Below are 12,976 nucleotides of genomic sequence, written 5' to 3' on the forward strand. Positions count from 1 at the left end.
AGCATAAAGCGTGTGTTCAAGTGAAACATACAGTTGTTGCTTTGCCTGTAAGTACACGAATGTGTGGATTCATTGTACATGGGACTGTTGTACACATGTGTGCAAGTGACAGTCTCTGTGTGAATCTGGGATGATGACATATCTCTGTGATATGTATGTTTGTCTGCACACACATAGTTTGCACATATTTACCTGTAGGTGTGTGTGTGTTTTCTTTCTCTTTTTTTTATTGTTCAAGTACAGTGGTCTCCATTTCCTCCATGTGTGTGTGTGTGTGTGTGTGTGTGTGTTATATGTGGGCATTGGTTTAAATGTTCACCAGGAAGTCAGGCTGTGCACACACAACTTGGGATGGACGTTGGCCATGAGTAACAGTATTGTGGACCTCGGCAGTCCCATTGGTACTCTGCCCTGGTCGTGTCCACGGGGAGTGTGTGGGGTGTGTGTGCCTGGGCATGAGGTGATATTGGCACATGTAGGCGAGTCCTTGGCACCTATCAGTGAGCAGTTGTGTGTAGGAGGTGTGTGTGTCCATATGAACATATATGCGCACGTGGCACATCTGTGTGGCATCTGTGCCAGGCTGTGAACAGGACAGTGTGTATGTATGTGAGTGTATGCAGGTTCTGGGAGCTGTGTGTGAATGTCAGGGTCATGTATCCATGTGTGTGCACTTGTATTGCTGTGCCTCCCAGTCCCTGCCTGCTCAAGGGTCCTGGTGGGGGTTGGGAGACTTAGTGGAAAGGAGTCCCCTGCACAGAATGTCAAATATATTTCAAATGGTGAATTTTCATGTTATTTTCAGTACAGAGCAGTATCTGAAGACATAGGCCATGAGACTAGACTACATTAAATGCATTTTGATCTCCTTGAGTGCCACCATGTGGAGATGTGTGTTTCAAAGGCCTTGCCTGGCTCCAACACACACTGGTGGTTCTTGTGCTTCCTCAGCCCTTGTTCTGCAGCGATGGGGCTCCCCAGGGACCTTCAAGGGTTGAGGTCAGGGAAATATGGAAGCAGCTTGGAGAGAGAGGACAGAACACAGCCTCCACACAGACTCTGGTGTGCTCTTCCAGCCAGCACGAACACCCTCACTCTCTGGTGACCAAACACCTTTTCCCCTTGGGCTTAGACTGCACATGTCACACCTCCCAGCTATGTGACCTTGCCCACTGCTCTGTCTTTTCTGGGTCTGTGTCTCCCACCTGTCTTTCCTTCTGCAAGGACGTGTTGAGCATTTCTATGTGCAGGAGACCAGAGGCTCACTCTGGGACCCACAGGACTGGGGGAGGTCCCCTCAAGACTGCAGCCCTGGTGCTCACTTCTGTGACAGAAGTTGGGCCAGGCAGGGGGCTGAGAGACCCCTACATCAGCCTGGCAAAGGATCCAGGCACTGCTGGCAGGAGGACCAGCGCAGGCAGGGAGGAAGACATCTGTGCAAGGCCTATTTTGGGGGGGAAAGAAAATTTCTTCTACACCAAGGGCTCAGTCTCTAGCATTCCAGTGGCCTTCTGGCAGAGGCCCACAGGGAGAGAATTCTTTCCTTTACCCAAACTATTTTCACTACTGGAGAGATGTGCATCAGTGAAGGACCTGGGGATTGTTCCCTTGCATTGTACCTGGGGTCCCTACCTCAGGACCCAGATGGGACTACATTGAGGCTGCTTTGGCAGGCAGAGAGTTTGGACAAAAAGAGCAAATAATGACCTAGCGCCTAGTTCCCTCCTTCCTGACTCTGTCAGCTGCAGCCTTTCCCTAAGCCTCAGTTTCTCCACATGTGATCTGACACGAGGATAATGCTCTCTGAGGACTCGGAGTGCTATACCAGGCTGTCCAGGCCCAGGAGTTTAGAGAGCCCTTCCCTCCCTGGGTCAATGCCAAGGTCATTGCTGAGGCCTGGGACTACACTTCCTCCTTGATAAGGCTTGGTGCAGAGGCTGAGCTAGAGCTCAGAAACCACAGCCTTAGGCCAGGGAAGGGCCCCAGGTCAGGCTCTGGAGCAATACACTGTACAACCCCAGGGATGCCATTTTTAACCTATATAATCAGGCACAGCAATGGTAACCTCTGAGACTTACTGCCTTTTCCCCTCACTTCCTCAGGGCTCCAGAGAGGAGTTGCTCCTGGGCTTTCTGGGAAGGGATCCACAGCATGCCTGGAATATGCAGTATGAGATTACAGGGATAGGAGGCACAGATAGGGGCCACTTCTGCAGACACTTTTTCTTGAAACCACTGACTGGCTAGAAAAATGAAAGGGTGACTCAGCCTCATACCAACATACACACAACCATGCACACAAGCACATGTACACACACCAGAAATTCACACAGACACATATAACTGTGTGGAATATTATGCAGCCAGAAAAAAGAATGGTTCCCTGATTCATGCAACAGTGTAGATGAATCTCACAGACATTACGTTGAATGAAAGGATCCAGATACAAGAGGATGCCTTTTGTTCAAGTCTATTCATATGAAATCCTGGAACAGACAGTCTATAGTGACAGAAATCAGGACAGTGGTTGCCTGTAGGGAGCAGGTGAATCAGTCACTGGATGTCAAGAGACAGAAGTCTCTTGTTAGAGCAGGTGGCTGAATTTGGACTCAGAGAACAGGCAGCACCTGGATTAGGAGGGAGGGCCTGGCAAGGGGAGGTCCTCGTCCACATGTCCTGTCCAGTCGAGAGTGGGTTTTACAGCTGAAGTTTGGAGGTGAGTGACTTTCTGGAGGCTGCAATGTCCTGCCCTTTCAGTTGGCCACCACTGAGATTCATCATCAAGGAAGAACCAACTAGGGGCAGGTATAGAGAGGCAAGGAAGCTGGGCTGCCTGGAAAGGAGAAGTGAGTTGGGGGGCAACTGGAGTATGGTGGGACCTGACTGAGGTTGTTGACAGACACGGGGCATGTGACAGACATTGATACCCTTGCTGTTCAAAGACACTGATGAGGCTGCTGGTCACAGGTTCTGGCCCTCCCAAGAATCCCTTAGTACAACAGTTTCTGACACCCCCATCTTAGCCCTTCAGAATCAGGCCCCGTGTGCTGCCCCCTGGGGAGAATAGCAGGGCCCAGCCTCTGGGGGCAGATGAGCAGATGGTAAAGGTGGGCTAATGAGCTCTGTTAAGCAGCCTTGTGTGTGTGTGTGGAGGGGGGAGAGTAACTGGGGGCTGTCAATGAACCAGCTCCTCCAAGGAATGAGCCCCTGGGTCCCAGCTCAGAGACTAGTGACCTGAGTGACCATGAGTTCCCAGTCCACACAGTTCCAACCATAAAGGGTGGGCTATGCTGGGCTCATTCCTTGAACATTCTGCTGAATATCAGAGGTGGAGTGTTCTGTCCACCCAGCCAGGTGGCCCCTGTGGAGTGCTGGTAAAGTCCAGGTGGCTGTGACTTCTACCTAGCACCCACTCAGAAGCAGGGACAGTGAGGCATGGCTTTTATTAATTTAGTGGGTGGGCTCTTCCTCCGTGCCTGACTCAGAAGTGATAAGCACTACAGACACTACAAACCAAGTGAGTAACAGAGAACAAGGGTAGTTAGAGGGAAGTGACTTTCGTGCCATCCCTGAAAGGGCACAAGGAGTGAGAATGGACTCTGAAGAAGAACTCTTTGGGTGTGAACCTGGCTTCACCTTTCCCTAATTCTGTGTTCTGGCCCAGGGAGCTAACTTCTTTGTGCCTGTTTTCTTCCCTGTAAAATAGGGCTGGTGATCGTAAAGCAGTGTGTGAGAGATGAATGAGTAAGAAACAGGACAACAGACAGAGGGTATATAATGAAGATGAGCTCTTTTTTCTCATCACTGTTATTTGGGGATAAGCACCCCAAGTTGGGGCAGCCTTGGGCTGGCACTCTGTTGGCTGGGGGCAGGGAAGGGTGGCTGCACCACTTAGAGCCAGGGACAGAGTCCGAATGGGAGAGAGGGAGTCTGGGGCTGAGGTCTACCTCCTCCAGGTATGGTGGGAGCAAGAAGGAACTGTGAAAATGGTCAACATTTTCACACTGGCATCGTTTTAAGAAGATCACTCTGGCTGCCATGTAGGAAGTAGTACAGTGAAGCCAGTGTGGTAACTGGGAAGAGAGGAGGAGACTTGCTTCAGACACACAAGCGAACCAGTTAGGAGGTTGAACGCACAGCTGGACTGAGGGGGCACTCTGACTGAGCCTGTTCATTTTGGAGTGAGCTGCTGAGTGGATGAGGAGCACCAGAGAGATGGTACTTTTGGACATTTTAAGATGCCAATGAATGACACTCCACTTTAGAAGTCAGTTTGGCAGTTTTTTATGATACTAAATGTACACTTAGCATAAGATGAGGCCATTCCACTCCTACATGCTGCTCAAGAGAAAGGAAAACTTATTTTTACATGAAAAAATGCCAGTGATATTTGCAACAGCTTTATGTGTAATTGCCCAAAACAGAAAGAGACCCAAACGTCCGTCACCTCTAAGTGGGCAACCAGACTGTGACCTGTCCCCATGACAAAATGCTACTGAGAAATAAGGAGGAATAGGTGTTGATTCCTGGACCAATACGATTCATCCCAAAGGCATGACACCGAGTGAAAGAAGACAGACTGAGAAGGATCTCTTTTGCATGTATAGCATTTTGGAGAAGCCAAAACTATGGAGATGGAGAGGACATCAGTGGTCACCAGAGGCCAGGGCAGAGGAGCAGGTGACTACAAAGGATAGAAGGAGATTTTTGAGGGGTGATAAAATTGTTATATGTCGGGTTTTTTTTTTAACTTTTTAAAAATTTAATTGTTGTTCAAGGACAGTTTTCTGTCTTTTTCTCCCATCCCAGCCTACCCCCCTAGTGCTCTCCACCTCCCTCCCATTCGCACCCCCCTTTGTTGTTGTCCATGTGACCTTTATACTAGTTTCTCAAAATCCTTCCTCTTTTTCCCTGAAATTCCCTCCCCTCTGGTCACTGTCTGCCTGTTCTCTATTTCAGGGTCTTTGGTCATATTTTGCTTCCTTGTTTGTTTCGTTGTTTTGCTTCCTGTTAAAGGTGAGATCAAATGGTATATGTCTTTCAACACCTGGCTTATTTCACTCAGCATAGTGCTTTCCAGTTCCATCCATGCCGTTGCAAACGGTAGGAGCTCCTTCTTTCTTTCTGCTGCATAGAATTCCATTGTGTATATGTACCATAGTTTTTTGATCCATTCATTTACTGATGGGCACCTAGATTGCTTCCAACTTTTGGCTATTGTAAATTTAGCTGCTATGAACATTGAGGTGCATAAGTTCTTTTGGATTGGTGTTTCAGGGTTCTTAGGATATAATTGGTGGAATTGCTGGGTCAAGAGGCAGGTTCAATTTTATTTTTCTAAGAAAATTCCATACTGTTTTCCATAGTGGTTCTATCAGTCTGCAATTCCACCAACAGTGAACTAGGATCCCCTTCTCCACAACCTCTCCAACACTTGTTTGTTGCTTTCTTTATGATGGCCATTCTGACCAGTGTAAAGTGGTGTCTCATTGTGGTTTTAATTTGCATCTCTCTGATAGCTAGCAATAACAAGCATCTTCTCATGTGTCTCTGGATCTTCTGTATCTCCTCCTTGGAGAAATGTCTTTTCAAGTCCTTTGCCCACTTTTGAATTGGGTTGCTTGTCTTCTTAGAGCAGAGTCGTGTAAGTTCTTTGTATGTTTTAGGGATTAACCCCTTGTCTGAGGTATCATTGGCAAATATGTTTTCCCATGTAGTTAGTTCTCTTTTTATTTTAATGCTGTTTTATTTAGCTGTGCAAAAGCTTTCAATTTTGATGAGATCCCATTTGTTTATTCTTTCCTCTATGTCTCTGGCTCTAGGGGACATATCAGTAAAAATGTTGCTGCATGAAATATCTGAGATTTTCCTGCCGATGTTCTCCTCTAGGACTTTAATGGTGTCATGGCTTATATTTAAGTCTTTTATCCACCTTGAATTTATTTTGGTGTATGGTGTAAGTTGGTGCTCGAGTTTCATTTTTTGCATGTAGCTGTTCCAGTTCTCCCAACACCGTTTGTTGAAGAGGCTATTTTTACTCCAATATATGTTGCTGCCCCCTTTGTCGAATATTAATTGACTGTAGAGACTTGGGTTTATTTCTGGGCTCTCTGTTCTGTTCCATTGGTCTATGAGCCTGTTTTTATGCCAGTACCAGACTGTTTTGATTACAGTGGCCTTGTAATACAGTTTGGTATAAGGTATTGTGATCCCTTCTACTTTGTTCTTCTTTCTCAAAATTGTGGCTGCTATTCGGGGTCTTTTATGGTTCCATATAAATTTTTGAAGTGTTTGTTCTATGTCATTGGTACTTTAATAGGTATTGCATTGAATCTGTAAATTGCTTTGGGTAGTATGGACATTTTGATGATGTTAATTCTTCCAATCCATGAACATGGTATATGTTTCCATTTGTTTGTGTTTTGATTTCTTTCTTCAGTGTTGTGTAGTTTTCTGCATACAGGTCTTTTACCTGCTTGGTTAAGTTTCTTCCTAGGTATTTTATTTTTCTTTCTGCTATATTGAATGAGATTTTTTTTTAAATTTCTGCTTCTGCTGTTTCATTGTTGCTATACAAAAATGCCTTTGATTTGTGGATACTGACTTTGTATCCCACTGTTTTGCCAAATTCATTTATTAGGTCGAGCAGTTTTTTGGTAGAGGCTATAGGATTTTCCATGTACACTATCATGTCATCTGCAAACAATGACAGTTTTGTTTCCTCCTTTCTGATTTGGATGCCATTTATTTCCTTTTCTTGTCTAATTGCTGTGGCTAAAACTTTCAATACTATATTGAATAGAATAGAAGTGGTAAAAGTGGACAACTTTGTCTTGTTCCTGATCTTAGTGGAAAAGCTTTTAGTTTTTGCTCATTGAGTATGATGTTGGCTGTAGGTCTCTTATATATGGCCTTTATTATGTTGAGGAATGTTCCTTCTCTTCCCGCTTTGCTGAGTGCCTTTATCATAAATGGGTGTTGTACCTTATCAAAAGCTTTTTCTGCATCTATTGATATGATCACGTGATATTTGTCTTTGCTCTTGTTTATGTGATGTACTACATTTACTGCTTTGTGAATATTGAACCATCCTTGCATCCCTAGGATGAATCCCACTTGGTCATGGTGTATGATCTTTTAAATGTATTGTTGGTTGCAGTTTGCCAATATTTTTTTTGAGGATTTTAACATCTATGTTCATCAGCGATATTGGCCTGAAGTTTTCTTTCTTTGTTGTGTCTCTATCTGGCTTTGGAATTAGGATGATGCTTGCTTCATAAAAAGAGTTGGGGAGTCTTCCATCATTTTGGATTATTTGGAATAGTCTGTGAAGAATAGGGGTTAGCTCTTCCTTAAATGCTTTGTAGAGTTCTCTTGTGAAACCATCTGGTCCAGGGCTTTTGTGTGTTGGGAGATTTTTGATTACTGCTTCAATTTCATTTGCTGTGATTGGTCTATTTAGGCTTTCTGCTTCTTCTTCATTGAATTTTCGAAGATTATATTTTTCTAGAAATTTGTCCATTTCACCTAGGTTTTCAAATTTCTTGGCATACAGTTCTTCATAGGAATTCCTTACAATCCCTTCTATTTCTGTGGTATCAGTTGTAATCTCTCCTCTTTCATTTCTGATTGTGTTTATTTGGGTCCTCTCTCTTCTTTTCTTGGTGAGCCTACTTAAAGGCTTGTCGATTTTGTTTATCTTTTCAAAAAACCAGCTCCTGGATTCATTGATCCTTAGAATTGTGCTTTTAGTCTCTATGCCAATAGTTCCTCTCTGATCTTAGTTATTTCCTTTTTTCTACTTGCTCTGGGCTGTCTTTGTTGTTGTTCCTTGAGTTCTTTTAGGTGTAGGGTTAGGTTGTTTGTTTGAAATGTTTCTATCTTTTTTAGGTAGGACTGTATTGCTATAAACTTACCCCTCAGGACTGCCTTCACTGTGTCCCATAAGTTTTGGGTTGTCGTGAGTTCATTTTTTTTGTTTGTTTCTAGAAACTTTTTGCTTTCTTCCCTAATCTCATTCTTGACCCATTCATTGTTTAATTGCATGCTATTCAGTCTCCATGATTTTGAGTGTTTGGGGTTTTTTCTTTTGGAGTTGCTTTCCAGTTTGAGTTCCTTCGTGGTCAGAAAAAATGAGTGATATGATTTCAATTTTGTTGAATTTGTTGAGGCTTATTTTGTGTCCTATTATTCAGTCTATCTTTGAAAGTGTTCCCTGTACATTTCAAAAGCATGTGTATTTAGCTCCTTTGGGATGAAGGGCTCTATATATTTCAGTTAAGTCCATTTCATCTAGGGCATTGTTCAATGCCACAATATTTTTGTTGATATTTTGTTTGGAAGATCTATCTATTTTTGGCAGTGGGTTGCTAAAATCTCCTACTATATTTGCGTTGCTGTCAATATGTTTCTTGAAGTCCTCTAAAATTTTCTTTATATATTTGTGTGCTCCTATGTTGGGTGCATATATATATTTACAATGTTTTTGTCTTCTTGGTAGATTCTTTCCTTGAGTATTATGAAGTGACCTTCTGGGCCCCTTTTTTGTGGCCCTTTTTTTGAAATCTATTTTGTCTGATATGAGAATTGCTCCCTCAGATTTTTTTCCTGTCTGTTTTCTTGGAATATTTATTTTCAGCCTTTTACTTTTAGTCTGTGTAAGTCTTATGTCCTGAGGTGGGTCTCTTGTAGGCAGCATATGTGTGGGTCATGCTTTTTTATCCATTCAGCTATTCTGTGTCTTTTGATTGGAACATTTAATCCATTTACATTTAAGGTTGTTATTGATAGGTACTTATTCATTGCCATTTTCATACCTGTGTTCCTCTCTGTCTCTCTCTTTTCCTTGTCTCTTTTCTCTTTTCCTCTCCAAAATCATGGAGACTGAATAGCATGCAATTAAACAATGAATGGGTCAAGAATGAGATTAGGGAAGAAAGCAAAAAGTTTCTAGAAACAAACAAAAAAAATGAACTCACGACAACCCAAAACTTATGGGACACAGTGAAGGCAGTCCTGAGGGGTAAGTTTATAGCAATACAGTCCTACCTAAAAAAGATAGAAACATTTCAAAACATCTCTTATCTCCTTAGAGCACTCCCTTTAGCATTTCTTACAAAGCTGGTTTGGTGGAGGTGTATTCTTTTAGACTTGGAAGCTCTTTATTTGGCCTTCTATCTTGATTGAGAGCCTTGCTGGGTAGAGTAGCCTTGGTTACAATCCTCTGGTCCTCATTAATTAAAATATTTCTTGCCATTCTATTCTTGCTGGAGCGTTTCCATTGAGAAGTCAGTTGCTGGCCTTATTGGGACTCCCTTGTATGTTACTTCCTTTTTCTCCCTTGCTGCCTTTAAGATTCTCTCATTGTCTTGGAATTTTGCCATTTTAATGATGACGTGTCTTGAAGTGGGCCTCTTTGGGTTCCTGTGTTTCCTGGATTTGTGTGAGTTTTTCTGTCATCAAATCAGGGAAAATTTCCATCATTACTCTTTCAAATAGGTTTTCTATCCCTTGTTCTTCTTTTTCTCCTTCTGGTATCCCTATTATTCTGATATTATTACATTTCATATTGTCTTGCATTTCTCTTAATCCCTCTTCATTCTTTCTGAGCCTCTTTTCCTTTTCTTGCTCTTTCTGGGTGTTTTTTCCTACTTTGTCCTACAACTGGCTGACCCGATCTTCTGCTTCATCTATCCTTCTTTTGGCTCTTTCCACTGTGTTCTTCAGTTCAGAAATTGTACTCTTCATTTCCTCTTGGCCCTTGCTGATAGTGTCTATTTCCTTTTTCACTTCGATATAGTTTGCAGTGAGTTCATTGTAGTTCCCTTGTAGTTTCCAGTAGCTCATTGTAAGCTCATTAAACTTCCTGATAACTAGTGCTTTGAATTCAATGTCTGATAGCTGACTTGCTCTCTCCATTTCATTTCACAGTTTTTCTGAGGCTTCCTCCTTTCCTTTCATTTGGGGGTTGTTTCTTTTTTCCCATTGTTTGTGAGACTCTTCTTGTTAACTTCAGCTTCTTAAATTCATTTATTCTGGCTTCCTTGGTTTATAGTGTGAACTTCTGTGGTATAATACCTGTGAGATTCAGTGGTGTAGTCTACTTGATCTCCCAAGCTCACTGGTCTTGGGCTGTCTTTTACGTTGGCTCTGTGTTTGTCTTTGGGTTTTGGTTGTTTTGGGGTCTTTCTTTTGCGGGTCCTTCCCACCAGTTGGTTAACTGATGGTCCCTCTGTCCAGCAGGTGTTTTAGTTTGTTGTGCTGGTGAGGGCAGGTTTTGTTGAAACTAGTTCTTCTGTGTGTGCAAGGTTTTGAGGATTGTCTTTTGCTCTTGTTCAGTTGTTTGTTGTGGGTAGTTTCTCCACTATTTAGTTGTATTTCTAGATAGGTCTTGGATTGAGGTTTGTGTGGTTTCCACTTCTTTCTTCACCTCCTTCTGTTGTTTTTTGTTAGTGGTTCCTTTGCTGTTGGGTTTCCTCTTCCAGTGGGTATCCTGGTGTTAACCACTTTCACTTACTCCTTTTTTGTGATCAGTTGGAGGGGAAGGCAAAATGATTTATGACATCAGGAGAGTATTCTATGATATTTACAGTAGTATCTGGGAGAGAAGAGGTAGGAGATCCTTTAGCTATGTATAGTGTTAACCACAATCTTCAACCCAACTAGCCACTTTTAGGAAAGGATGGAAAGAAGATAAGACTCTTGTTGGGGAGGGAAGGATTTTGAGTTGGATCTAGAGAGCAGTGATATTTTGGGAGGTCAGATTCTGAGGTAAGGTGAGAGTAAAGGATAGTAAATAGGTGTAGTTTGTGAGAGAATAGAGTTAACCACTACAGTAATAGGGTTCAGGAAAATGTGAAGTGGGCTAAGATCCAGAAGGGGTGTTGTGAAGTATTTACAATTGTATGTAACAACTATTATTTACAATAATATTATAGCAACAATCATATGACAGAATCTGTGTGATCTGGATAACATGAAAAGTGAGTATAGAACTTTGAGTAGTGTGCTAAAGGAATACAAGTGATGTGAAGGATAGCAAATTAGCAATACACTGTGGAAGAGAGAACAGGGGAAACGTGTCAAATGATACAATGTAACCAGCTAAGCAAAGACTATACAGAAAGTGGAGGAATACAAAAATACTATTAAAACATAAGATGTAAGAATAATGAGAAAATAATAATACAAATATGCAGTAGTTTATAGTTTCTCTGCAATAGCAAAGTCAAATTTGTCTCTCTGTCTCAACTCTTGGGATGCCCCCTCTTTGGGCCCAACTCTGGTCCTTTCACAGTTCCAAGTTTTTTTGTCTCACTTGTGGGGGGAAAAAAAGACAGGAGAAGGGAGGAAGAAGAGATAAGTTTGGAAAGAAAGGAAGAAGGAATAAAACAGGAAAGGAGGAAAGAGAGGAACAAAGGTATTGAAAGATAAAACAATAATAAAATTTAAAAAAATAAAAGGGTACCGAAAAAAAGAAAAAAACAAAACAAACAAAAGAAACACCTCTTGTTGGTTTGAAACTGGCCATACCGGTTTTTCTGGTCTGGCTGGCTGCAGCAGGCTGAGGGGCGATTGGTGTGGCCTTTCTCCCTTCTGGATGTGTGCTCAGCCATCTTGCAAGCACTTTCCCAAGAGCTAGTCTGGCACCTCTCCCCAGCACTCCACGCAGGGGATCAAGGTCTTCTTCAGAGCACTCTTTCCCCAGGGGTCATTGCTGTGGACTAGGGTGTGGGTGGGCACATGCCCGGCCAGGCTGCCTCAGTCTGTGGGTTTGGGCGCAAACCCTTCCCAGGGCCTTGGGGGAATGCAGGGCCTTTTGCCTGGCTGAGTGGGGAGTAGGCCAAGTGGCTGTCACAGGAGAATCGCCCAGTTTTACTTTTTGAGAAATTCCTCCTACTCAAGCCTGCCACTCAGTATAGCCCAATTCTCCAGCCAGACCTGTGGTGACTATTGGGGTCAGAGCCCAACACTGTGACTCTCAACTCTCCCAAGCCAGTTACCACAGACTCCATGGGTGATCACAGCCCTTGTGTGTTTGCCTCTTTGTCCTTATCCCCTTCTCTGCAACTTCAAGCAACCAGGTCTCTCCTGGTGCTGCTCAAACCCTGCTTGGGCAGGGAGGGAGGAAGCTGTTGACCTGGGTCTCTCCCAAGGACTCTGTGGCAGGCCCGCTGCTCCCAAGGAATTTGTGGTAGACCCAGCACCAGGTGCTGGATATGGGGCCGAGGCTGCCACTGCCCCCTGTCCCTGCACTGGTACCTGGGACCTTACTGTCCTGCAGCTGTCTCCTTACCATCTGGTTTTTCAGTGTGTGCTACAATTTCTGGTCTCTTATTTTCATATATGCTGGGATACTGTTGGCCATTTGCTCTGCTCCTCCATAGATTAGCCAGGTTTTTCTCCCACGTGTGGGGGAAGTAGAATCTGTTCCATCCTACTCCGTCGCCATCTTCCCTGTTATTGTCACTTTTTCTTCTTTTGAGAGAGAAGCCGTGCTGTCCCCTTTCCTCCACAGAACTCGGTGGTCTGTGTGAATGTCTCATGCCTCATCCAAAATGTGGTATACCCCATGAGCCAGGGTCCAAATCACTCCATTCTGGTATCACCTGCAAAAACGGACAGTGTTATTTTTCCACTTTAGAATAAATGCATTGATTTTTTTATGTTTGTTTTTTGTATGTTTGTTTTTTGTATGTTCCAGCAGTAGGTTGAAATAGAGTAGAGAATGTGAACATATCTTTTTCTTTTTCCTGATCTTAAGAAGAAAGCTTCATGTTTTCAGCAATTGAGTATGGTAATAGCTGTGGGCTTATACTATATAGCCTTTATCAACTTGAGAGATTTTCATTGTATATTCATTCTTCAGTGTTGTTTAATCATAAATTCATATTGGGTTTGCCAAATGCTTCTGCAACTTTTTGAGACCACATGACTGTAATTCTTGATTTTGTTGATTCGTTTAGTCACCTTAATGT

This window comes from Sturnira hondurensis, unplaced genomic scaffold (genome assembly GCF_014824575.4).
Source record: "Sturnira hondurensis isolate 20B ecotype Veracruz unplaced genomic scaffold, ASM1482457v3 Scaffold0018097, whole genome shotgun sequence".
Taxonomy (NCBI): Eukaryota; Metazoa; Chordata; class Mammalia; order Chiroptera; family Phyllostomidae; genus Sturnira; species Sturnira hondurensis.